The 25,546-nt window shown below is 43.7% G+C and overlaps 1 long non-coding RNA gene across 1 annotated transcript in view; it reads left to right on the plus strand.

The window, feature by feature from the left end:
* The first annotated feature begins 3,599 nt into the window (after window positions 1-3,599).
* LOC141984069 (uncharacterized) overlaps window positions 3,600-25,546 on the plus strand; it is a 160,339-nt gene continuing 138,392 nt past the window's right edge. The window contains exon 1 of the long non-coding RNA XR_012638634.1: window positions 3,600-3,806. This is a non-coding gene — a long non-coding RNA (uncharacterized LOC141984069). The remainder of the gene's footprint in view (window positions 3,807-25,546) is intronic.

Here is a 25,546-nt window from a genome sequence, read left to right on the forward strand (position 1 = left end):
AACCTTGTGCTGTCTGCACTGCGACTTAGGTCAGCATAGCTCCGTCTCTAAGGGGTGTGGATTTTTCATACCCCTGAGTGATGTACCTATGTCGATATAAGTTCCTAGTGTAGACCAGCCTTAAGCTCACCAAGAATGACACAGACTAATGGATGAGTCCTGGCCGGGTTACCTTTATGACTGGTAGGGCCACATGCAGAGGTATATGAACCTTTTCTTCAAAAACTAGATTTGACATGAATATTTCCTGGCTCTGGATTCACAAGCAAATGTTGAACCAGTAGGTTTTTGGTTTCACTTTATTTTGATGACATTGTGTTGCCAGTAACTGAGTACAATTCATCATTGTCACAAATAAATTAGTAACTATGGTTTGGGTGTATGTACGTAGGCCTTCAGAGTTGGCAAGGACATTCAAAAATAGTGAGTCAGGCCCCAAAAGCTTGAGACTGACTTAAAAGACATGAATTATTTTATCATGCATTTTGGATTCTTTTTATTTGCCTTCTGGCTTCTAAGGTTTTTAAGCGGAACTTGATTCTGTTTTCCTATTTATTTATTTATTTATTTACAACCAAAAGGGTGTTAAACTTTTTTTGAAAGGAAAGCTGAGATTTTCATGTAATCTCCTGATTCCAAGAGCTGGGGCTTTAAGGAATGCACCAAAAATCACAAGACTTGTGATAAAATCATGAAGGTTGGCAGCACTGCAAGGGGACGGTAAGATCCCTTTAGCAGTCTGCAGCAGGGGATTCGGTGGGAGGGTTGTGGGACTGTCCCACCCATCTCTGTTAATACCCATCTCTGTTGTATCTTTATCTGCCATTACTGGTCATCAACCCAAACGATGAACAAGAGTAGTAGCAATGGAGAGACTCGTAGGCCAGAAGGGACCATTGTGATAATCTAATCTGACCTCCTGTATAACGCAGGCCATCGGACTTCCCTGTACTGATTCCTGTTTGAATTAAAGGATATATCTATATATATCTATATATATTTAGAAAAATCTCTAATTTTCATTTCAAGACTTTCAGTGAGAGAAAATGGTCTGCCCAAATGAGCTCTTTGACCCCCTGGGGATACCAGAGGATAGTCCTAACATGTGTAACTCCAACATAGCCTTGTCCTCCCAACTTTTTCCTTTAGTTTGCTAGTGACAGACTCCCGGGGAATGAAGCACAGAAACCGTTATCTCTTGACCACAGAGGAAAAGGGTCAGTCAAGGACTGGAGGGTCCCCTTTTGAGTCCAGAGAATGTGGTGGAGGCTCTCATCCAATCAGCGGGTGTAGAGGACGTTCGTGTAACTGGGAAGTTGGTGTCCATTGGTAGGTGACACTACATGTTTTTCTGCAGCTAACAATAGCAAGCCAGGTCCTGAGGATTCCTCTGGCGGAAGAGTAGTTCCTGCGCCACCTCCCATCCTGGCCTCCAGCATAGCATGCATGGCCAAGGAAAAGGAATGTGGCTGGGAAACCAGTACATCCAGCCAAGCCCCAGCTGCTCTGACCGCCATTAAGGACTGCTATGAGCTGGTGCAACGTAACGCAGCCCCGGGGACTGTGTAGGGGCTAGTGGACTAAGAATCAGGGTAGTAAAGTTGTCTTACGCACATTTTTTGTTACGTTTTATTAGATATCTGGAAAAGTTTCACCATATTGTTGCCATTCTTTGTTTTATTTATATTTAAATAGTGACAGGGTTCTCACTTCTGTACAAGAAACAGAAGAAGACCCAAGCCAAGGGGTTCACAATCTATTTGCTGTCTTTTCATTGACAAGTTGACAGGATTTCAACTTTGCATTCAGATGTTAGGGGGCTCTTGGCAATATTCAGATTTTCACACAGCCTTTCTCCTCTAAATTTGAATTCTGCTTCAGGAATTCAACTCTGTCTTGCCAATAGGAAACATGTCTATTCTGACCAGGGCCAGCTCCAGGCACCAGCGTTCCAAGCAGGTGCTTGGGGTGGCAGTTAGCAAGGGACGGCGGCAATTCGGCGGCAGCCCCGCAGTCCCGCTGGCCGCCGTGGCAGTTTGGCGGCAGCTTCTCCCTTTTGCTGTCCATGGCGGCAGTTTTTTTCACTGCTTGGGGCGGCAAAAACTGTGGAGCCGGCCCTGATTCTGGCCCAGTTGAAGCGAAGCCTCTTCTATCACATCAATGTCATGTCTTGCTGGGACAATGTGCTGACATTTGTAGGCTCATGCAGGAGCAGCCGAATCCTGTCCCCCAGCTTGGATTTGCTCCCTCCAAGAAGCGAGTCCCTGTGGCTGCTTTCAAAGCTCCAGTCTCAATTACAAAGATCTATTTGACTAAACTAGTCTCTTACAAAATCTGCCAATCAAACTTCACAAGTTGCCTCTAGGGACTCACTCCTCTGAAAGGGTGCGTCCAAGATAACTGCAGCATTTCTGTGGAAGATGCAGCTTGATTGCATTTTTAAAGTGATAGGACTCTACATACTATATAGAGTATATATACTAGAAAGAAAATGAAGCTATAATCTGCCTATACACCTGCTAATGGATTTTAATAACATCGTGGTAATGACTGATGCTCTAATGGTTTTGTGATATCAATAGAATCCTGAACTCCTGGAGGCGTGAATCTTTAGTCATAGCTTTTCTGATGAATTTTAAATACTTGAAAGACATCATAAGATTTTACCGCTCCCCCAAAATATATGATTTAAATAAGTAAATACCCTCTGCCACCCTATTTTTTTTTCCCTTATGGAAAAGTTTTACAGAATCTAACAAACAAAAACAAAAAGTTGCTTTTATTATTTGTTACAGTAGTGCCTGGAGGGCCTAATCGGAGATCATGGCTCTAGTGTACTAAGAACTGTAAACACAAAACACAGAGTGTATGTTTAAAAAAAAAAAAAGTCCCTGCCACAAAAACCTTACAGTTCAATCTGAAACACGAGCGATAAGAAAATACAGATAAAAGTAATGACTACACAACATATGTAACATGTCTGAAGTACAGACTCTGTTCATTCCATAGAAATTACTCTAAAATCTATAGAATGTAATAGACCAGTTTGTTTTTACATCGTGGTTTTTTTTAACCATGCAGTAGAGTTCTAAAGTGGGGATGTGATTCTCCATTCAATTCTGTAGAAAAGTTATAATTTTTTTTGTCAGATTCTGTAGGACATTTCTATAGGGGAAGGTGATGTGTGACTGTGATATCAACCAAAAGGTCCAGTCGGGTCATGGTTTTGAAGGGGAACTTTGCTTTGGCAGGCTGTGCTGAGGAGAGCCCCCTCACAGCACTGGGATGTCTAAAGAACTCCAGGACAGGAGTGTTTAAAGATCTGCATTGAGGTGTGCTGGCAGAGCTACAACTAGGTGGGGAACTGATGGAGAGTCTATCAGCACAGTACTAGATTGCAACCGGCGCTTAGTACTTCACCACCATCTCATCAAATCTGCTCAAAAATTTACCAGAAACCAACAATCACAATTAAAAAAAAATCCTCTGCAAAATGTTATTTTTCAGTCTTGGCTTGCACTTCATAAATCCCTGCCTGCAGCTTCTCTGCTTTGTCTCCAGATTCATATGCGAGTGCTGTCATATTAGCTGGTTTTCTTAAGAATTGTGCTGCCGGTGTTCAGACAATTCACTGCTGCCATGATGGTGGCATTGCTGCAGGGCGTTCGTGCTGTGTTTGCAGTGGCAGGGCCTGATGTTCAAAGCTGGGCTTCCTCCAGTTGCTTTAATGGGGAGCAAGCGAATGCCTGCCTGCACGCTACAGCAGCCGTGATGCCAAATCTGCCAAGGAAGCCTGCATTTCGGAGGTGAGAGCTCCCTTCCCTGTCTCATTAGGTGGTAGGATCTGCTACTCTGGCTTCACTTTAACTGTGTTGCAGTTAGGGTGACCAGATGTCCCGATTTTTATAGGGACAGTCCTGATTTTTGGGTCTTTTTCTTATATAGGCACCTATTAGCCCCCACTCCCATCCCAATTTTTCACATTTCTGTCTGGTCACCCTAGTTGCAGTCCAGTCTTGCCCACACCTTTTCTGGTTTTACCTGAATCATTGGCATTCTTCCTCTCTGTATTTGAGACTCCAATTAGGATACTGGATTGAAAAGGAGCCTAGAAGATACAGCAGGCACACCGCAGTCTAAATCAACCCTGATTAGAGATGAACAATTTCTTTCTCCTCCTTTATTGAGGCATTGTCTGTCTGTGAACATTAGCATTTTATCCGCTTGTAAGATGCCAGCCGCAACTGAATATTCTTTTGAAATTGGGGTTTTATTGTTAAAAACCACTTGTATTTTTAGATTTCTGAATGTTTATTTTCTTTTCTTTTTCTTTTTTTTTAACTTGTTGCAATTGATCTTAGCTCCTTGTTTCTGATTTCTAGCATCTGTGTCGGAGCAGAACGAGCGACAGAAATAGAATGTCAGATCTTTGCTCAGGTGGTAGGGAATTTGTTCTTTGCTGTGGTGAAGAGTGTGACAGCTACAGAAATGGTGGTGAGAATGAGTGAGGGAAAGCCCAACCAGGCTGTCATTCCAAGACACTGCTGTGGCAGAAACCGGCGCACTACAGCACTATAAAGCATTAGAAAGTTGATAAAAATTTCACACATTCTCTCTCCTACCCCCAATAAAATCCTACCCATGCATGTTCATGCACACCCAAATATTAATCTGATCTCAGTTTCCTTGAGTCTCTAGCTGTCCTGAGCTAGCTAGCTTGCTTCCTCCCTGCTGCTGCTCTCCCCCTCTTATCACAGGCAAATCAGGAGTTAGCTACCTATTAAACCTCCCTCCTTTTGAGCTCCTATTAACCAATTAAGTCTTACTGCCTGACTATTCACAGCTACGTAACTGGATGGCTCCATCAATTTTTGAACCACGGAGCATTTGCTGGAGACGGGTGATTGGTGGCTGGGTCAGTGTGGGCTCATTCCACTCTGTAACAAATCCTTCCTGTACATAGGCACAGAGGGCCAAACGAAAGATGTAACTGCTTTTTCCTTTGTACGTGGAATTTTTATTTTGTATGGGTCTTTTGGGTGATTTTATTTCTTTTAAGAAAGGGTGCATTTGAAAAATCAGCTGTAGTGCTACAGATATATGGGGTCAGGGACCTTTCTTCCGAAGAGTTCAGTCTCGAAGGCCCTAGGGCTGCAAAGACACATACACCATGCTTTACGGCAAGCTTCGGAGTAGCCACACTGCCTTCAGTAGCACTACTTCTGTGAGTGAAGTTACTTACATGTTTAGAAGGGTTTGTAGGATTGAGGCTTAAGGACTTGATCTACCACTGATGAGCTACAGGAGGCAGGGGCGCTAGAATTGCGGGAGAGGCAGCCGGCCATGGCCCCATCACTTTTTACCAGCCGCAAGGGCGAGCAACAGGAGGGAGGGGACGGAGAGGAGCGAACGGGGGCAGGGCCTTGAGACAATGGGCAGCATGAGGGCGGGGTCTTGGGGGAATGGGCAGAGCCAGGGCAGGGTTTCAGGGAGAAGGGGGGGGACCATGGTTTGGGCACTAGTGGCCTGCCCACTTTTAGGAAGCTTTTGCTGCTCCTGGGCCTTACAAGTCCCTTATTAACAAAGCTTTTTCTTTATTTAAAGAAGGCTTTTGGTCCTTGTCCTTAGAAAGATTGCCTTGGAAATGTCAACTGATTGTAGGGGTGAAAGGAACCAGCAGTTGGTTAGCACATCTGCAGCAGAAGGCTGGGTGGGACCTTATGGTCATTTATACAAAATGAGTTTAAGTTTGGGGTGTACCCCAAAGAACATCATGCTGACACTCCACAAAATTCTTAGCCTGATCCCGTACATAGTTGCACAGGAATGATAGACAGGACTTTGATGGATACTTTTTCGCAGTGGGTATCTTTATGGGCCTTATCACCAGAGTATCTGAGCATCGCATCATCTCTACGGTCTCCTTAATCTTAAAACAGACTGTGAGATAGGGAAGCATCATTATCCTCATTTCTCAACTGCGGGACTGAGACACTACATGCCTTGTCCCAGGTAGAGTGTGACAGAACAGGGAACTGAGCCCAGTTCTTCTGAGTACCAGGCCTGAACCGCTAGACGATCCAGAAGTACTGAGCCTGGCTTTGCTGGTTAAAATGCTCAGCCTTACAGTAAGCCAGCTGTACCACACTCAGGCCAGCAGGAGAGGAGCAGGGATGTGGCTAGGGGAGGACAACAGAGTTTGAGTGGTTTGGTTTTGGGGGGAATGGTTAGAGGGCAGCGTCCTTGGAGGGGAGGATGGCAGCATGGCTTGTGGGGAAACATGGCTTGAGAGTAGAGGGATTAGTGTTGGTGGATGAGGTTGTCGGAGGAAAAACCTGTCCATCTCTCCCACTGCATGGTCCCAGATTTCATTTGGGAAACTTATTCACCCTACTTTTGTGTCCACCACTAGTGCATACAGGAGTGCATGTGGGATGAACTGTCCCCAGCTTCCTCCTGCAGGAGCATACTAGGGAGAGATGGTGAGGAAATGGCTAAGGTGCTGCTGCACTTGAGTGGGAATCCTGCAGACACAGAAACCTACCTCTCTTCACCCCAGTGCCTGCCCACCCAGCCCCAGTATGGAGTTTGGGAACCTGGGCATATAAAAAACTGCTCTACTTAGAGGGTGGCAAAAGAATGCTTTACCTAGGGAGTGTCCCAAGTATTGCTGACAGAGGCAGAAGCTCCTTGAAGGAACACCACATTAAAATTTTGGCAGAACATTGCTGGATCCTGCAAAATGCCAGCAACTCCTGCCAGGTACAGAGCACCCTTGGAGCATTTCCTCCAGTAGACAACATAAAGAGTAGAGCTAAGTGAACAAGGAATAATTATTCTGCAAACATAGTCTCTTTCGGCTCACAGGAAAAACTATAAGCAGATCACGATTTCTTCAAATTTATTCTTTTTTAATATTTATTTAATTTTTATTGAATTGATTGATCATGAATGTTCCGAACTGGAGCTGTATTATTTAGTTGTGACAGGTTGGATAAAATCTTCTGATGTGAAAATGTGCATGTCTGAATTGAGAATTTACTTTCTGAGAACACTTGTGTATGTGACTTCGAAATTTTTGCCTAGAAAACTCAAAGGCTTGAATGCTTGCAGAAGGCAAACACAAGGATCATGACTATTGTGGTAGCAAGTTCAACTAAAAATTCTGACTAATAGGAATTTTGTTTTTCTTTACATTTGCCCAGTTCTAATACAGGCAAAGCAGTGGGGGTAGAGATTCAACACAAGGCTATTTTCTTGCCTATTTTAAAAACGTATTTTAAAATTTACTGGGGGGTGAGGAAATTTTAACTCTTTCTTATATCCACCCCTTCTTTACCATCCCTCCTTGGATTCTTTTTTCTCTATGCCTTCTTGACCAAGCATAACTATTCCACCATAGCCCTCTTTATAGCTCTCATCTTGACTTTTTCATCAACCCTTAATTGTCATCAGGTCCTTTCCTCTCTTTCCCCCTCTTTTCCCCACATGTGCTGTTACATCCCCAAGCACAAAATGAGAAAATATTTCTGAATAGTTGACCTGTCATTTTGTATTAAACTTCTGAGTCAACTCCTGAAATCCTATTTACTTGGGTGGCCTCTATCTCCATAAAGAACAGGAGTACTTGTGGCACCTTAGAGACTAACAAATTTATTTGAGCATAAGCTTTCGTGGTCCGATGAATTGGGTTTTAGCCCACGAAAGCTTATGCTCAAATAAATTTGTTAGTCTCTAAGGTGCCACAAGTACTCCTTGTTCTTTTTGCTGATACAGAGTAACACGGCTACCACTCTGAAATCTATCTCCATAGTATCTGGTGCCTCCTAAATATTTAAAAGTAGAAGGAACTGCTCTCTCTCTCTCTCCTCCTCAGTCTGCAGGAGAAGTTGTTTAATTAGTTCATATTGCTTTTTTGTTTTTTAGTGGGTGAGTGGGCTGTGTGCAAAGGACTTCCTGAGAAAGTGCAAAGTCAAAGAGATGAGTTTTATATTTGTGTTTTAGTTGCGAGGGAGAGTTCCACAGTCTAGTTCCAGCTCCTGGGACAGAAAACGCATTTTCTGCAAAAGCAAAATCTTCTGCAGGCAAACTTTGTATGTTTTGCTCAACATATTCACACAGGAAGCAGCTTGACTTGCTTGAGACAAACCAGTGTGAATGCAGACTTTCAGTTCAGTTATAACCATGTAATTATAGTGATCAGTTTTGTCACACTTTGTGGACAAGGCCTTAGATTGTAAGCTTTTTGGGGCAGGGATTCTCTCTTGCAGTACGTGTATACATGCATACAATGACTTGCACAGTGCGGCCTTGTTCCCTGTCTGAGGAGCTCTCACAATATAAATAAGATCACAGTCTACTACTTGTACTGGTGGCTTTGAGGGAAACTGCTTTTAAAGGCTTGGCTACCGAAACATGCTCAGGCTTGTCTCATGAAAAGCTTTGGAACAAAGGCTCATCTTAGCTATTGCTAAGGGAGACACACATGGGTGAGGTACTGGCTAAGGGACACAGACAAGCGGCCAAAAAGGGATGGGGCAGCTTAGTGTCTGCTGAGAAAGAGGGGTGCAAGGATTCTGTCAGGTATAGGAATTGGGAGTGTTTCTTCAAATTGTTTAGGAGCCATATAGCAGGCTATCCAGGCCTCTGGAAAATAGAGGTTTGCAATGGAAAAACTGGCAGAGTTGGTTACATCAGCATTATCAGGCACGCAGGATAATTGAGAAAACTGGCTCGCACCGAAAGCTGAACTGCAAACTTTCTCCCTGATCAAGGAGAGTTTAATACATCTCTGCTTCAGGTACCTTCCCTTCAATGACAGAAATCCATCCTGATTCTAAACTGGGTAATATATGTCACTTCCTTCCCCTCCCCCCCCCCCCCCGGCCCCATACCCACACACTGATTCGCTCACATTCATTCAAATCACCAGTGATGGTAGCTCTACTGTACTCCACTGCATGGCCATGCATGGATGAGCAATGTCCAAACAAGTTTACAAAGCCCTGTTTCCCAGGTCAAGCTGTGTAATGCCCTCTGAAAGTCCCTAAGTCAAGGAAGAAAGGAGGAGGGAAGGTGGAAGGGTTACTTATGTTTCACAAATCCACAAACTGCAGCCAGACTCAAAACTGTTTAAGCCTGGGCTGACTACAAAAGGAATTCAATATTCCATTCTTCAGAGTGAATGACTCTGATCAAAGCAACCACTTTTGAAAAGACACATTCTCTCCTTCCGTTCCCCAGTTGCAAACTTGTCTTTAGACAGCATCATCCAATGATCTTTCAAACTGCAAATTTTCATTTCCTTGAACCAGAACATCCCTCGGCCTTGCCCCTGACACCCTCCTGAATTAATAATGGTTTTTATTAAGAGGCAAATTCTACCTTTTCTTACTGCAGACATCCCCTGGCAGCTATGGAACAAAGTATGGTTCCATTGTGCATGGAAAGAAGAGGTCTGGAATGTCACAGCCCTGGGCCAGTGGTCTTTACCCCTGGTGCTTTACAGAGCTCTACGGAGAGTGTGGGGAGCCGGTGGATCTATCACTGCATGGATCTTCTGGGAATTTCCTCCTATCCCTGTACAAATTGGTATAGGAGCCACAAGTACTGCTGCAGCTTAGAGATTGCATTAGTGGTTGTGGCTCAGTTCAGCAGCTACTCTGTGGTCCCTGAGGAGGATTCCTGCCTGTCTCACGAGTGCCCACAGCATGGGTGGTTACTTGGGATGTGTCCTGGGAATTGGGTGTGGCCCTCAAAGTGTGTCATCCCCCCGGAAAGGTTTTACATGCAAAACACTAACAGCTAAAACAATAAAAGCATAAAACTGCATCAGATCAAATAGCCAAAATTATAGCAAACATCTGAAACAAAACCACTTTTAATTTAGCTCTCTCGGGCACTATACTTTTTGTTTGAGCCCTATTATTGACGAAGTACAAGTTCTAAAATTATAATAATTAAAATGGTGATTATAAGTGTCAAGGATTGTACTTTTTTTTTTAATAGCTGGGAACAATCTCCTCATTATTAAAGCCAAAACTTGGCTTGAAATTCACATCAGTAAAAAAGAAAAGAGAGGATTAAGCTGAGTGCAGAGCACATGCCTGACCATTGAGCCTCTCTCTATAATAGACATGACCTTTCATAGTTTGTCACTAAAAAGGAGGATAGCCTTGTGGTAAAGGGAGAAGCTTGAAAATAAGCTGGAGGTATAGAGCTACTCAGTTTTTGTGGACATTCTGATGAACTTTAGCATTAATATAGCATGTTACAAACATCAACTGGTTGGTCACTGCAGCTCCTCCTCAGAGATGGGCACGGAAGTTACATATTATGCCCATTTTACAGATGGGGAAATGGAGGAAGAGTTCAAAGAAGTCTACAGAGGGCATTGGTGATAAGGCAGGAATCCTCTGGTCTCAATTCTATCCTTAGTTCACTACATCAGGTCACGAATCTCCCCGTGACGCTGTTTTCCCTCACCCACCACTGATGGAAAGAGGCCACCCCAGCTGCTAGGCAGAGAAGCTGGTTCAGCTGCAGACAGCTGGCTGGGGTAGAACTCCTAGTGGAGTGGTGGCCCTAATGACAGCAGCAGCTGCAGCCTAGGTGGTGCTGTGAATTGGTCTGTTTCACAAAAAGTTGAGGGACCACTGGCTGTGAGTTTTCACAGGACCCAAGGGCCGGACTTGGATAACAGGGGGCGAGGGGGATGAATCAAAACTAACCCAAGCAGAGGTGATGGTGGTGGACAGAAGAATGTATTTGGGGAGTCTAGGAGTACTGTTGGAGTCCTTGCTGATGATGAGGTATTGTGTTGCAGCGGCTGTGAGTAAGCTTTCTACCATCTCCAGTTGGCTAGGAGACTCTGTCCCATCCTCGTGAACAAAGACCTGGCCTCAGTTATTTATGCCTTTGTAACCTCTTGACTGGACTACAGCAATGTGACGCACCTGGGAATGAAATCTTCAGCGCTTAGGAAACTCAAACTAGTACAAAATGCTGCAGTATGTCGCCTCGGCAACATCGGCTCCAGTGACTATCCCAAACTTCACCACTTTCCATACTAGGTGCATTTCTTTGACCTGGCCTTCTCTAATGTAACCACATAGCAACGGGAACATTGAACAAATCCCTAGCAAAACAGGACACTCCACTCTAGATGCCTCTTTCTCTGGGGTGAGGCTGAGAGAACAGACATGTGACATGTGCAATCCCATTGCTTAATGCAATACAGGAAGGTGCTCGGATATTCTGGTGATGTGTGGTATAAAAATCTATAATCCTTCATGGAAAAAATCCGTGGTGCAAACATCCAAACCCTGATTGGCTTTATGTTTTCAAGGCAATCCTTGTGATAAAAAGGATTAGAGACGTATTCTGCTTGTTCTGTTTTACAGGGTACATGAAAGCTCTAGCTTTGGATGCCTGTCCAGAACTGCGGTAGGCTACCAGGGCCCCATCTGTCTGGTCTGGGAGTTGCTGTCTGTCCCTGCATTGATCATACCAATAGCTGAGAGGAAGCGGCTGGGGAGCAGACGGGAAATGGAGAAAGAAGGGGAGGGGGAAGGAAAGGGAATTGGAGAAATGTTGATAAATTCTATTTAGTGACTAACACAATGCGTGTAGCAGCACAATGGCCTTTTCTGCAGACAGATTATCCCAGCCAGAGTCTTTGCTATATTAAAAAGAGGGGGGGGAAATAGAGCGCCAAAGAAAAGGAAAGGCGGGCTGTACAGCAGCAATCAATGCTGCCCTTTGTGCTGCCTGACATTTGAGGGACTTGTTATCAATGATTGCTGGCTGCTTTTATCTAAATGTATCTCCCCAGCTGCCAGGCACAGCACTGATAGGCAGCAGAACGTGCTGATGGCCCTAGCCGATATCGTGTCCGCCCAATTCACCCGCCTGCCTTCCTGTCAGGTGCTTGATGGCTTCTGTCATTCCACTGGTGACATGCTTTTGCCTAGCTCAATAAAGGAGGGTGGGGGACATTTCCCACTCCTGTTCCTCCTCTTCCACTTCGGTCACGTCTCTGTCTTTTTTTAAAGCAAAAAAGACAAAAGGCCAAACTTACCAAACAAACAGGAAGCTGAAGGGGGAATGCATTGGAGAAAGAGAGGGAAAACTCACTTTATTTTTTGTTTGTCAGGCAACAGCTTTGTCATCTGCTGCTCTGGCAGAAATTGCTTTGCTCTCTTTCCCTCTCTCTCCCCCTGGTTACTGCAGAAGAGTGATAAGACTAATCTACTGCTTGGCTGTTAGCTTGTCTTTTATTGTGGAAAATGCCTCTCTTTAATATTGTGTATATACAATATATACTCTGTATAAATACACACCCAATTCTGGGGGTAGAGGGTAGTGAGTGCATGTAGAATAGGAGTTAGTTGCTGCAGTTTCCTAAATTCTGGTGCATGGGGGGAAAAAACCCTTCAAACAGTCTTTGCTGGAAAGTAGCTGCTTTTAAGAGTGCAAGCTGGGTCAAAGGAGCTGAGCATTTGCTAAGAAAGTAGCCAATTACTGACAGCTCTTAAAACACAGAGGCCCTTGGTTGTCTATGGCCTCTTATTTGAAGAGACAGCTTAAATTATTACTTTTGCTGCTAAAAAGATTCTGAAGTTTGCATAAAAATGTCCGCTAATAGGCTTGCATGGATATTTACTCTTGCTTAGTGACAGTGAATCCATTTAAAAAATACAATATGGGCAAAGTTTTAACACTTCTCTAACAATAAGCTTTCTGCTGTTGTCTTCTTCAGGGAATCGTGCCATCTTCAAATTGAGTATTGAAAAAATGCAACATATAAAGTAACCAGAGGCTAATTCAGCAATCACTATTAACTGGTTGGCTTTTAATGATTCTTCATCAAATCTGAAGTTAATTACATAGAGCTCTCATAATACGGAATGTCAGGAGGTCAGGTTATGGTCTCACCTGTCTCCGATGTTAAATATTTTCTATTTAATCTACACACTTACTTACAAACCAGGGACCTGATTCTGCAAACATGCATGTGTTTGCTCCTGTTGAACTCCAAAGGGCTACTCACATGAATAAATGTTGCTGGATTATGGCCTATGTATAACAACATAAAACTATGATGAGCCAAAGGTATATAATTAAAATAACGGTACATACAAAGGTTTCTTGCAGTAGTCTTCTCTTTGCTTTTTGTTCTGGGTCATGGTGTCTACTTGGAATGTGAGGTCTTCAAAGTACAGACTCTTCTTTTGGCTTACGGTACTTATTGTACAGTGCCGGGTAAACTGATGCTTTGGATCAAATTCTCAAATCCTTCATCAGTGTTTCCTGAGTACTTACTCAAGCAGAATTGTTGCCTGACTGAGGACTGAGTGACTAAGTATGGATTTCAGGATTTAGCCCTACATAAATAAACACTAATGATAATCAAAAGAGCCAGTTCTCAGAAAAGCAGACATGTAGAAGAGCTATTTGAGTCAGTGAAATCTGTTGAAGGGACTAGAGCTAAAGGTCAGAAATCAGTGTGTGTTGAATGTAGTAAAAATAAAAGTATTAATAAAATGTAAAATTGGTCTTTTTAAAATGGGACAACGCTATAAAACTTCAAGCGTCAAAGTCAAGGACATCTGTAAATTAGGAGGCATAATATCTCAAAGGATACCTTGATGAGATTCTGAATAAAAAGACACAGCATTTTAAAAAAAAATAGACAGCCAAGACTTTAAAATATAGCACCACCATTTAATTCTGCTTATTAATTCTAGCTTTCATCTAAGGCAAGGGATCAGTTGAAGGCAAGAGGAAGAAATTTCATTGCTAATAGAAAACTAGGAAGAGCTAACATAAGTTATGGAGAGTGAAATAAAATGGGCGAGGGGGTGTTCTGTCTAATTTCATAAGGAGACCAAATTGAGAGAGAGGCAGTTTTAACTACTACTATTAGTTGCCACTGAATCCATTTGGGTTGTCCTTTGATCAGACTCAATGAATATAGTGTGTTCTTCTCCACCCTTGCCCTTCCCATACACTCACGCCTGCACAGATAGTACCAGCCAGAGCCTATGCTCAGACATGCACACGGCATAACCTTCTAGAGAATTTCTTTCTGTGGAGCCAATGAGCATTAGGAAGCCAATTCCTCCCAAGAGCATGTTTATATCCATCTAAAATTCATTTCAGCTGAAATATTTATGGGGTTTTTTTTTATGGTCGGGGGGTGAAGGGGTGGACTGAGTTTAGCTTGGTCAGATCAAGTTAGCTGCTGCAGGCAGAGATTACTGCTTCTTTCAACACTATCTGTCCCTCCTCCTCAGACTTAAATGAGCATTTATTCCAATCCCTTTCTTAATGCTGTAACATAATTCATTAGGACAGTCATAATGAGCTGATAATTAGTCTGGTGGGAGGGGGTGAGTAGAGGAAACAGAAATGCTAGACAGAGAGAAAGTCAAGCAGGCTGGGGCATCTTAAAGAGCCCTGAGAGAGCCTTTTGTCAACAAAATGGATCAGGCTTGCAGGCAGTAAAACTTTCAAATGACCTTCGTGTCAAAATATTAGGCTGCTATTTTTTGCTAGATGGTAGTTTCATAAACATAAAAAGCACACATATCATTCAGCGAGCCATAAAATTTGTCTCAAAGATGTGGTATGCTCCACCCCCCCCTTTTAAAAAAGTCTCCAAATATTTGGAGGGGGGGTGGTAGGGGGATATGACATCTAATATCACAACCTTCCACTTAGCCTGAAAATGATATTTACAGCAGGCTTGTCTTTGTTCTCTGGGTTGTGTGTGAGATTTTTTTTTTAAAGGAAGCAGTAAATTATATACATTGCTATATAAATAGATAGATCCAGGAGGTAGATATAAACCTATGGAGAAATTTCACATATTCCATTCAGGAAAATTACCCATTGAGGTTTACAGTTTATGGTGTAAGCTGGAAAATGACAACCATGTTGATATTCTGTAATTTAGAAGATAGATATGATTATCATAAAGGTCTTCCCTGGATGAGTGAAACATCAAAACAATCTGCAGTAGGTGTTCTCCCTCAGAAGTCCTCTCTTTTCAAGGAAAAACTTCAATACAGGAGGACAGAGGGTTGAATTTACACTGTCTAAAATTACAGGAAATAGAAATGTATTACTGAAAACTTTAACTGCTTTGGTATTGCACTTGTCTTTAGGCTCCCTCCCTGTCTGTCCTTATCTAACAAGTCCCAGAGCTGTGGGACTCATGTAACTTGAACTAGCAAAGGACTGATATGGCACCACTGAAGTTGAACCATAAAAACATGTGTAAGCAGCAGCAAATACAAGGATGACTAGCCAATTTATTGAAAGTAGAACTAAGTAGGTAGCCAGGAGACAGAAAAATTGGCTTACTGATAAATTGTGTTTAATTACTTGTTTTTCCACTATGACATGGAATTATTAAACTGTTCTCTCTCTCTCTCTCCACCTCCAGCCTCCGTGCCTGTCTTTTCCCTTTGAGTATCTGATCTCTTTACCACTAGAAGTCAATGCACTGGTGCTCACAGCAACACTCCTAGGTGATTTTTTGGCATCAAGGCAGTAAACCTTTAGACCATGTTTACACTTGAAGTAGCCCTGATTCAGCCACCGGTGAGCAGCAGTCTGTGTCCTTGCAGCAGTGCTGACCACTAATTCCAGGCAAAGGCAAGCGTGGGAGTGCAATGATTGAACTAATCTATGTTTAGCCCAACTTGCTGGCCACCAGTGGCTGAATCAGGGCTATTCCTGAGCATAAACCTGGCATGAACTGTGTAAAATGTTTACAACACAACTGAAATACCAAACTCCTTTGGTTTCAGAACATCTTTCTAGCCCAGCACCTGATCAGACCAAATTTTCACTAGGGCTTGCAAGCCTTTTGGGTTAGGCTGTCCTAGGGTTGCCAGCTCTGGGGAAATACCCAGCCACTGGCCACTCTTGCTCCCTCATCTAAGCCCTAGAGATAGCCCCTTACCATTCTCTCCCCAGAGCCCCTGCCTCCTTCTTCCTGCTGGCAAGCCTGGGGTCCATCCCGCTCTGGCTCCCCAGTGCCAAGAGGAGCCACTGTGGTTTTGGTAGGCGTGAGGGCCTAGCATGCAAAGTGGGAGCTAGCTGTTGGATGCACTCCCAGCAGTGTGATGTGTGTGGTAGTTACAAGATCACTGCGTGGCCATGCAGCATACAAGGAACGTTGGTCCAAAGTGTGTGTGTGGGGGGAATATGTCAAACTTTTCACTGGCAAGCAGTACAAAAACCAGTCAGGCTGTCCCCAGTTTCAAATGAACCTGAGTTAGTTTACATTTTCACTTCCAAACTTGTGTGGATGTTCACAGTAATGGCAAAAAGTGCTTGCCCCCAGGGTAACAGTAATGGCAAAAAGTGCTTGCTCCTCGTTAGCAATGTTTTGGAGTGAAAAAACTTACTGTAGTGGAACTCAGCAGTTTTGATTGAATTTTGCTTTAAGGTTTGAGGGTTCCTCCCTCCCCCCCACAAACATTAAATTCAAAACTTAGGCTAGGATAAGGTGAGGCATGGCACCTCCATCTGGACCCAAACAGGAGAAGAGGTTTACATGAATCTCTGCGAGGTTTAGACCCTCTTTTTCCCACAGCTCTAATTACAGATGATTTGGAAAATTAAACAATGTAGCTGGCATAATTTTTCCAGGAAAGTGTCTGTTTTTAAGTACTGTCACAGTTGAATTCTGCCAAAAAAGCTGAATATGGATCTCAATGACCTCTAATGAACATAGAGTTTAGTACACATTTTCTTAAATGGGGAACCACCATGCAGTTATAGCATACAGACTCATTCAGACTCTAGATTTGATCAATTTAGAAGGAGGCAAAACTCTGACATGGCATTCAATTGACATTGGATCATGCTGGCTGGCTAGATCAAAACTATTGATAAAACTCTCCTTTTATTTTTCTAGTCCTTCACTGAGAGACAGCCACTTGTCTCCATCTCCCAAAAAGGTAACAGTTAAGAACCTTAGAAACCAAACCCACCCCGATGCCATAATACTAATTGAATACTTAATAAAGGGCATGTAACTGATCGCTAGAATGCAAGGCACGTGCCTGCATTTTAACATCTTGTGCCCCATTCTTATGATTAATTAAAAATGTTAAAATGTATTTTTTTTAAATCACATTGAATTGTTGTAGTTAGAGTTGGGAGTTTCCATTATGTGAATGACCATTTGCTTCTCTCTTTGTGCAACTGTCCAAGTTGTAAGTGTGGATTGAGGGTAGAATATAATTATAGGAAAGGCTGATAGCAGTGCCTATTAAGGTTGCCTGACACTTCTCATTATAAGATCCTGTTTTCAGTTGCTTATAACATGGCCACACCTTAACCATTTGAGCTGAAATTTTCCATGCTGGGTGTCTGCCTGAGACTGAATATTACTTCTGTAGTTTCAGCCAAAATGGTTCAGCTGTTTGATAATGAGTCTAGGGGGGAAACTTTTGCTCTAGTCTCTCCCCGCCCTGCGCTCCTCCCTCCCCCGCATTTGCTTTGGAGCAGGGGCTTGAAATTTGGCAGGGGAGTGATCTTTGTGTCAGGGAAAAGCCTTTTGCTATCCCTGTGGAAAATCTGCCCAAATTTGGCCAAGTTATAAGTCTTTGGGGGAAAAACACAGTTTATACATGCTCAGAAGAGACTTGTAAGACTGCAGGTAAATATCCTGAAGATTCCATCTGCACAGAACATGCTCCATCCTGGGGCTACATGGTTGTGAGCAGGGCTTGACCTGCAATTGCAGCTATGGGTTGCTGCAGGCTGGGCACCAGAACTGAAATCAGGGAGTCTCTTCTGGGCTGTTGATGACCCCTGCTGGGCCCAGGAAATATAGAGGAGGTAGCTGCCTGATTTGAATGCAGAGGGTCAAGAGCTGGAATGGGGAAGTGAGTGGAGGGAGTAGATTGGGAAAAGGAGCCTGAGGGTGTGGGATATTGGGACTAGAGGCTGTGAGGGGAGTGAAGGAAACTGGGACTGGAAGTTGGGGTGGGTGTGGAAACTGGGACTAGGGCTGGGGGGAGGAAGAGAGAGTGGTAGGAGGAGGGGAACTGAACTGGCTGGGCAAGGAAACTGGGAACGTGATGGGGACTATGGAGGGGCAAAAAGACTGGTTCTGGGATGAGAAGCCTGAAGAGTGGAAGCTGTAATTGCCCAGGCAAGGAGAATAGGACTGGGATGAGGAGCCAAGGGTGGGGAAGAGAGAGGACAGTCAGGGGTCAAGTTTGGAGGCAATGGGCAAAAGTATCTGCCTCCTAGTGCATATTCCCCTCCAGTGCCTGGAATGGAACCCAGGATTCCCAAGTCTCCCCATTCTGCTGCTGTCCGCGACTATTTGTGAAACGCATTGGCAAGGTGTTCCATCCCCATCTAGCTCTGGTCCACACAGAGGATGAGAACCCATTACTGCTATCAGTTACTCCATTAGCTTAAGTGGCAGAGGTTTGTGTGGTGAATCTAAAGGTTCCCGCCCTGATGATGACCCATGCAGGTGTCAGTGATATTCTATAATGGATTTTTTTGGGAGGTGGGAGTTGTTAGTTTACTTTATCTCTCTCTCTCTCTCGCAAAAGAACACCAATGCTTGACTTTGCACCTAAATAAAAAGTTAGGAAGTCCCAGAATTAAAGTTGCCTTAAGGATGATCTGATGGTTAAGACAGCTGAATCCTACCTTGGAGAACTGGTTTCTATCCCTGCCTCTGCCACAGAGTTTCTATGATGTTAGGTGTCACTTAAACCAAAATTTTCATATGTGGTCACTAATTGTATGATCCTTGTTTCCTGGGTGCTCAACTTGAAACACTTGGGTTTTGATTTGCAGAAGAGCTAAGCAATCACAGCTGCAAGTGAAGTCAATAGGAGCTGTGCACTGAACATATAAAGTGCTATAAATATGCTAAGGACTCTGAAAAAACAGGTCTTAGATGTCTCAAAGTGGACATGCAAACCTATTAAACGCTTAACAATTTTGGCTTTAATATCTTTGTGTCTCAGTTCTCCATCTGTAAAATGGGGATAATACCACTCTTTCACCTCACAGGGGTGTTTGGAAATTAAATTCGTTAATGTTTGTGAAGCACTCGGATATTCTGGGAGCGTAGTTGAAATGTCCATGAGGAAATTAATAATTTTGTATTCAGGGCAGGATTTGAATGGTATGTTAAATAAGACCTGGGGCTACAAACTGAATGACATGGTCACATCTCTTTGGATACCATTCGACTGAATGAAGCAGGGATCCTCCAGGAAAAAATACTTCATGGTCGTGTGTAATTAAAGACTAATATCGTAATGCATTCTAACAAGGGAATAAAGTTAAGATTATGTGGGCAGCCTTATCTTTGTCATTTTCAGATCAAGAAAAACAACTTTGCTTCTGCAGGGTGATGTATAGCTACTTACTGCTCGGCTCTAAGTGTCAGCATGTGAAAAGTGCAATTATAAATATATTATGCATACTCCCCCCCCCCCGCCCCCCCGAAACAACAACACCCCTGCATTATTAAGGTTACAAAGTTGAGCATTCAAGTTTTGCAATGCCTGTGCAGCCTTAATTCAGCCCCCTTGAGCATATACATTACCATAGAAGTAATAGGCTGTCATCCTTTATATGGATGAGTCATTATAGTGGGATGAGAGCCATACTCTGCCAGTGGGCTTCATAGCTATTTGCTAGACAGCAGAGAAAAGTTGTGACTCAAGACTTCTGGGTTCTAGACTAGGTTCTGGTGGCAGTGTTCTTGAGGGGTTACAGACTCTTCCTTCCTGTCTGCCGTAGCCTGTTCCCCTTGCTCCTCTATTCCTGTCCTGCCTAGCATGTTCTTATTTCCTGTTTGTTCCTGTTGTCCCATCTTGCCTATCCCCACCAAGCCTGTCCCTCCCTCTGCTTCTTACCCCTCTACATTCTAGTCAGGATGTTCCCTCCTTTTTCCTCCACTCTTCGCGTGCATGAGCAGCTCGGCACTGAGAGCACAGCAATGAGATTCGCCCTCCTCTGTTTTGTTGTCATGCTCCACAGTACCCCTAGCACGAAGAAGGAGCAATTGCAGGGAAAGGCCCTGAGCTGGAACATGCTCAGTGCAGGCTGCATGTAGCTGACATTTTGAGCCGTTTGTACTCCACCAAATTTGTATAGATGTTCACAGTAATGTCAAAAAACGCCTCCTGCCAGGGTGACATTTACCCCCAACACAGCCAAACTTCAAGTCTCTGCTCTAAAACATGGAGGTACTAAAGCTTCTCAGTTAAATACCTGTAAGATTTTTTTTTTTTTTAGATTGGCAAAACACAGTTTTCCCTAACCTCATTCTTAAACAGCTGAGGAACTTTTGCTGAAACTGTCTATAAAACTTCAATCTGAAGCAGAGACAGCACAGAAAATTTCAGCCCAAACAATTAGTCTGGAAAAGTTAGAAGCAACTGAAAATAGGGTCTTATAATGGAAAATATCAGGCAACCTTAACTTCAGGTATCACTATGATACATTCAAGTAATGTGTTCAAACTCATGAAGGTTAAGAAATGCTAAATTAAGGCTAATGTTCTGTTCTCGGCTCATGTTGATGTGGAAAAAAAATACTTCTTAGCTACATTCAGCCTGGAGCAAAATTTTATGGTGGAGTTATAAACCCTTGCAGATAGGTGTTTTTAATGGACTCACCGTTAGACCTTAATTACAGCAGTACAAGTGGCTTTCATAAACAGCATTTAAAATGTGAGCACAATGGAGCAGGGTCTCAAGACATAAGTCAGTAGCTTTGATAGTATTAGCAGTAGCCAGATAACAGTGAGCATTGTAGGGGTGGGAGGTGCATTACATAAATGAAATAATAAATATGATTTATTTTCTCAAAACACTGAGAGGCAAACCTGAATTAATCTCATGGTTTTATCTGTAGTCTACACCTTACCCTCAGTGCAGGCAGATGCTTATGGCTGAATAAGACAAAATGTCTCACTGTAACATTCAAATGAAGTGCCGATTGTTTTTATTTCATGGGGACAGAGACAGTAGATACTTGACTTACATCCAATAATAAAGTGTTGTAAATTGTGATGGCTTCAGTAGGGGGATGGGTAAAGAGGGTTGTCTAATTGAAAATTTGCAATGGGTTGGGGCAGAAAGGGGAATACAAGTATGAGTGGAAACGGGTGTACAGTAATTCCTCATTTAACGTTGTAGTTATATTCCTGAAAAATGCGACTTTAAGTGAAACGATGTTAAGTGAATCCAGTTTCCCCATAGGAATGAATGTAAATGGGGGGGTTAGGTTCCAGTGAAATTTTTTTTTGCCATACAGTACAGTACTGTAGTTGGGAGGTGCCCCCGCCTTACCCCACACAGGCACCGCCCACTGGCACTGGAGACAATGAGGCAGGCAAGGAGGCTGAAGGTGCTGTAGGCTAGGAGAAGCACGTTTTGCAGCAGAAGCGGCAGCTTCCCCTATTCTGCAAGCACCAGAGGCAGGGGGCTCATCCCTTGGCCCGCTCACTCCACCCTTTTCCCCAAACCCCCACCCTTAACCTGCCTCTTCTTCCCCCGCTCCTCCTCCGTCTTTACTCCGCACCCTGTGTCCTCACTCCTTCCCCCTCCCTCAGTCTCCTGCCCGTGGCAATCAGCTGGCGTGCGGCGTTCGGGGGCAGGAGGGTGGGGGGAGGAGCGAGGACTCGGCACGCAGCCTCCCCCCTTCCTCCCCTGCCTCCTGCCTGCGGCAATCAGCTGGTTTGCAGCGTTCAGGAGGCAGGGGAGGGAGGGGGAGCCTGTGCGCCGAGTCCTCGCTCCTCCCTCCTGAGCCCCGCAAGCAAGCTGATTGCCGCAGGCAGGAGGCAGGGGGAGGAAGGGGAAGGCGCTGATCCTCAGGGTCTGCCGGTGGGCGGGAGGCACTGTGTGTGGGGGGCGTATGGGAGCTGATGGGGGGCTGCCCGCTGTGGACAAAGCAGGCAGCCAAACGACGTTATAGGGAAGCATTGCACAACTTTAAATGGAGCATGTTCTGTAATTGAGCAGGGACGTAAGATCAAAACAAGATTAAGCGAGAGGACGTTAAGTGGGGAGTTACTGTATCAGTGATCAGGTGCAAACCTGGGAAAATTATAAATCAATATGGGGGGTGGGGAGGGGAGAAAGCAAGAGAAAGTCAAAGACACCACATAAGATATTGGAGTTGAAAAATCTTAAAACCAAAAGCTAAGAACACTTGCTCCCAGGAAGAGTGATGCATGCTAGGAAAACGACTACCCTTAATTCTCTGATCATCTTGTCTGCTCTGGGTGGATATTTCCACATGACATCTGAGGTGCTGCTGCTGGATGTGCATTTTTAGTTGCAGCAGAGGGCAGGTAGAATTAAGTAAGTTTTGCTGCTTAGCTCTGGTGTTGCAGGAGAAAGTAGGGAGAGGTTGCTGGCAGGAAGAGTCTGTGGGAACAAGTCCTCTTGCATTGGTAGTGTTTTAGCTTCTGCTCAAATGTGAATGCCCACTGCTACCACGGTCTACAAACCTTTTTAAGGAGTGATTAATTAACTGGCATTGCGGCTTATCATAATGGTGAAGGTGGACCAGTTGTTCCACTGCCCAGGAGAAAGTGCTGGGTTAGATTCTGCCCTGGATATTTTCCCATAAGTCACATTGGTATCAACAGGAGTTGAACTTGCCTATTGGCGAGCACCAGTTGGAAGAATAGGAAAAGTATTTTTGGGAAAGGAGTAACTTAACAAACTCCTCTACCCTCTAAAGCTAAATCCTGCTTCCCTTTCACCATTGAAGATTATTTGCACCAGGAAGATGATCAGGGTTTGGCCCATGGTGACCTTCGTAGAGCTTGGCACAGAAGAGGAATTATATAACTCCCACCAATGAATGGGTAAGGGAGGCTCGCAGCCTCCAGTTTCTTTTACTTTGGCAGGGGACACGATCTCCTCCACACAAATGCTTGGAGCAGGAGGTGGACATGGGAGCTGTGGCATGTTGATTTGATAATTTTATATAACTTTGCTATGTTTCTACCCTGTCTGTCAATCATATATTTTTGTATATGGAGGAAGTTCTGGCCAGTATGATACCTTTCGACATGGGGTTGGTGTTGAGTTAATCTAAAGCAAGATAAGAGGAGGAGGTACTAACTAGGGAAAACAAAGATTTGGGAGTGCATCAGTATAAATGATCCCTTTATTTTGTGTTGACAAATCAAAATAAATGCCAGTTGGAATTGCTATATGTTCCCCAATAACAATAAAAGCCACAGGAGCCAGACAGAAGCACTGTAAATACATGCAATGTCTTCCTTTAGGATGACATACACATACTTTAGAGGGCTTCTCAGCTCTCTCCTCTGCATTCCATTTCTTCACTGCAATAGCATCTTACCATAGAATGTTTTCCTTCCTTCCTCCTGTAAAGGAACAGTAAATTGAGCTTGTGTCTTTTTTATGATTTACAAAGGAAGTTTGAAAGGGTTATATTTTTAAAACAATATTTTTTCTTCTTTGTTTTTGTATGTTAGAAATTTAAGTCCCATCTAGGCCGGAGGACTCTGATTGCTGGGAAAATAGTGGTGAAGCAAGAAAGTAAAAGTAGAGGTATTAAGAGGGGAAGGGATTTTTTTAGTCAGACTGTGTACAATTTTTATTAACTTCCACTGAATGAAATGGAAGCAGGATGGGGTGCCTATGGGTATTCTCACTTGGTACAGAACCAGTACAGAGCTTCCATTAATATCAGTGAGAGCTATGTGCACACTCAGAGAAGAAAAGATTCTTTAGCCTCTGCTATGTTTCTACCCTGTCAATTGTATGTATTTGTAGATATACAATTCTGATCCTTTTGAAATAGCTGTTTCAGGCCTGGAATCCAGAGGGTTAAACATTCTCAGTAGGTTTAAAAATGGGGCAATAAAACAAAAAACCAAAAGAGAAACTCACACCAAAAAACATTAATAATAATAATAAAAAAGACATTTTGGCCATTTGGTCATAAATAGTACTGTTCAATAGCACAAGAAATCATGCAGACTGTGCAGGGAGACATAAAACCACTGAATTATGTATTAATGTGTCATATAAAAGGGAAAAAGCACTACAGAAATATTGTAGAAAAAAATAAATAAAACCACCATTAAAAGTCAATGTGCCCCATTTGGTCAATTTTGCTAAACATAAAACAACAAAAAGCATGATTTGGAAGTTAACGAGTTAAACACTTAATTTTGATACTGGATTTTCCATTATAAACCATAGAAAGGTGTGGCTAGGCCATAGGTTCAAGAATTGATTTTATGTCTGCACTCATCTAAATCAGCTTTTGGGTGTTTTTGTTTTTTAAGAACTTGGAAACCTGGACATGTATGAGCTGGCTGACATTAAACTGGCGCTGAAACCAGCTCAAAGAGGGTATTTTGGATGAAAAGAGCCTAAGTTGAAATCTCCTGGCAATAGCAGTGAGACTAATGTTTTTCTGCCATAAGGTTTGTGGTGGTGCTGGGTATGCACATATGAAAAAATTACATCTTGTGTGCAGAAGCACAGACTGTTCTGAAGAGAGGAGAAAATGTGAAACAGCACAGGGGGAGGTGGCCCAGCCCACTTCAGATTGCAGGTTTGATTTCACTCATTTCCCCAGTGGCTCTTAACATAAAATGGCAGTTGCCAGTGCCTGACTGACCTAGTGGAGTTTGCTGTCACAAGGCATGCAGGATGTAGAGAAGGGCTGCCTACATCCAGGAGTGAAAGTGGGTGGGTATGGCGTACTGGTAAGAAGCCAGTACCAACCTGTATGCAGCTGATGCTAAAGAGCTTTCCCTTTTGGTCCCCCTGGGCTGCCAACAGGGGGGCAAAAGGGGCAGCTGCCCCAGGGCTGACGATTTAAAAAGGTCCGGGGCTCCTGGCCATCGACGCCGCTACTGTAGCAGCGGCCAGAGCCCCAGGCCCTTTTAAATCGCCGCCGGAGTCCTGGGCGGTGCAGGCCAGGGTGTGTGGATGGGCTGGCTGTGGGAGGCTGACCCCCAGCCCCACCCCTTCTGCTCGAGGCCCCGCCCCGTACCAGTAAGAGTTTAATATTACTTTCACCCCTGCCTACATTTTGCTCAACTGGGTCCACTGTGACAATTTGCCAGGACCCCTCTTTTGCCATGCCCACCTAATTGGTGTAATGCTGAAGAGATTGTAGCTGCCCTCCTCTTTAACATGGAAGTGCTGATAATGATGGAGATTGCAGGATATGTGCTGCTCAGCCGTGGGTAGTCAAATCAGGATGGTGCACTGGGACCTTTAACTACTGTGGGACAAAGCTCCTTTTCGAGGGCTGTGCCAGCAGAACATAGCGTAGAACTCTGTGGTTCTATTTAGCCCATAAGGCCTCACTGCAACCCTCTCCCCTAGTTTAGAAACCGTGAATTTCTGCCTCAGACACAAACCTCTGAAAGATTTGTAAATTATTTTGATAGGCCTGTCAGGAAGCACAAATAACATGAAAACCATTGTGTGACTGCTTCGTTCTCCATTGCTACAATGCATTCTACAGTCTTCATTCT

The sequence above is a fragment of the Natator depressus genome, chromosome 3 (genome assembly GCF_965152275.1).
Source record: "Natator depressus isolate rNatDep1 chromosome 3, rNatDep2.hap1, whole genome shotgun sequence".
NCBI lineage: Eukaryota > Metazoa > Chordata > Testudines > Cheloniidae > Natator > Natator depressus.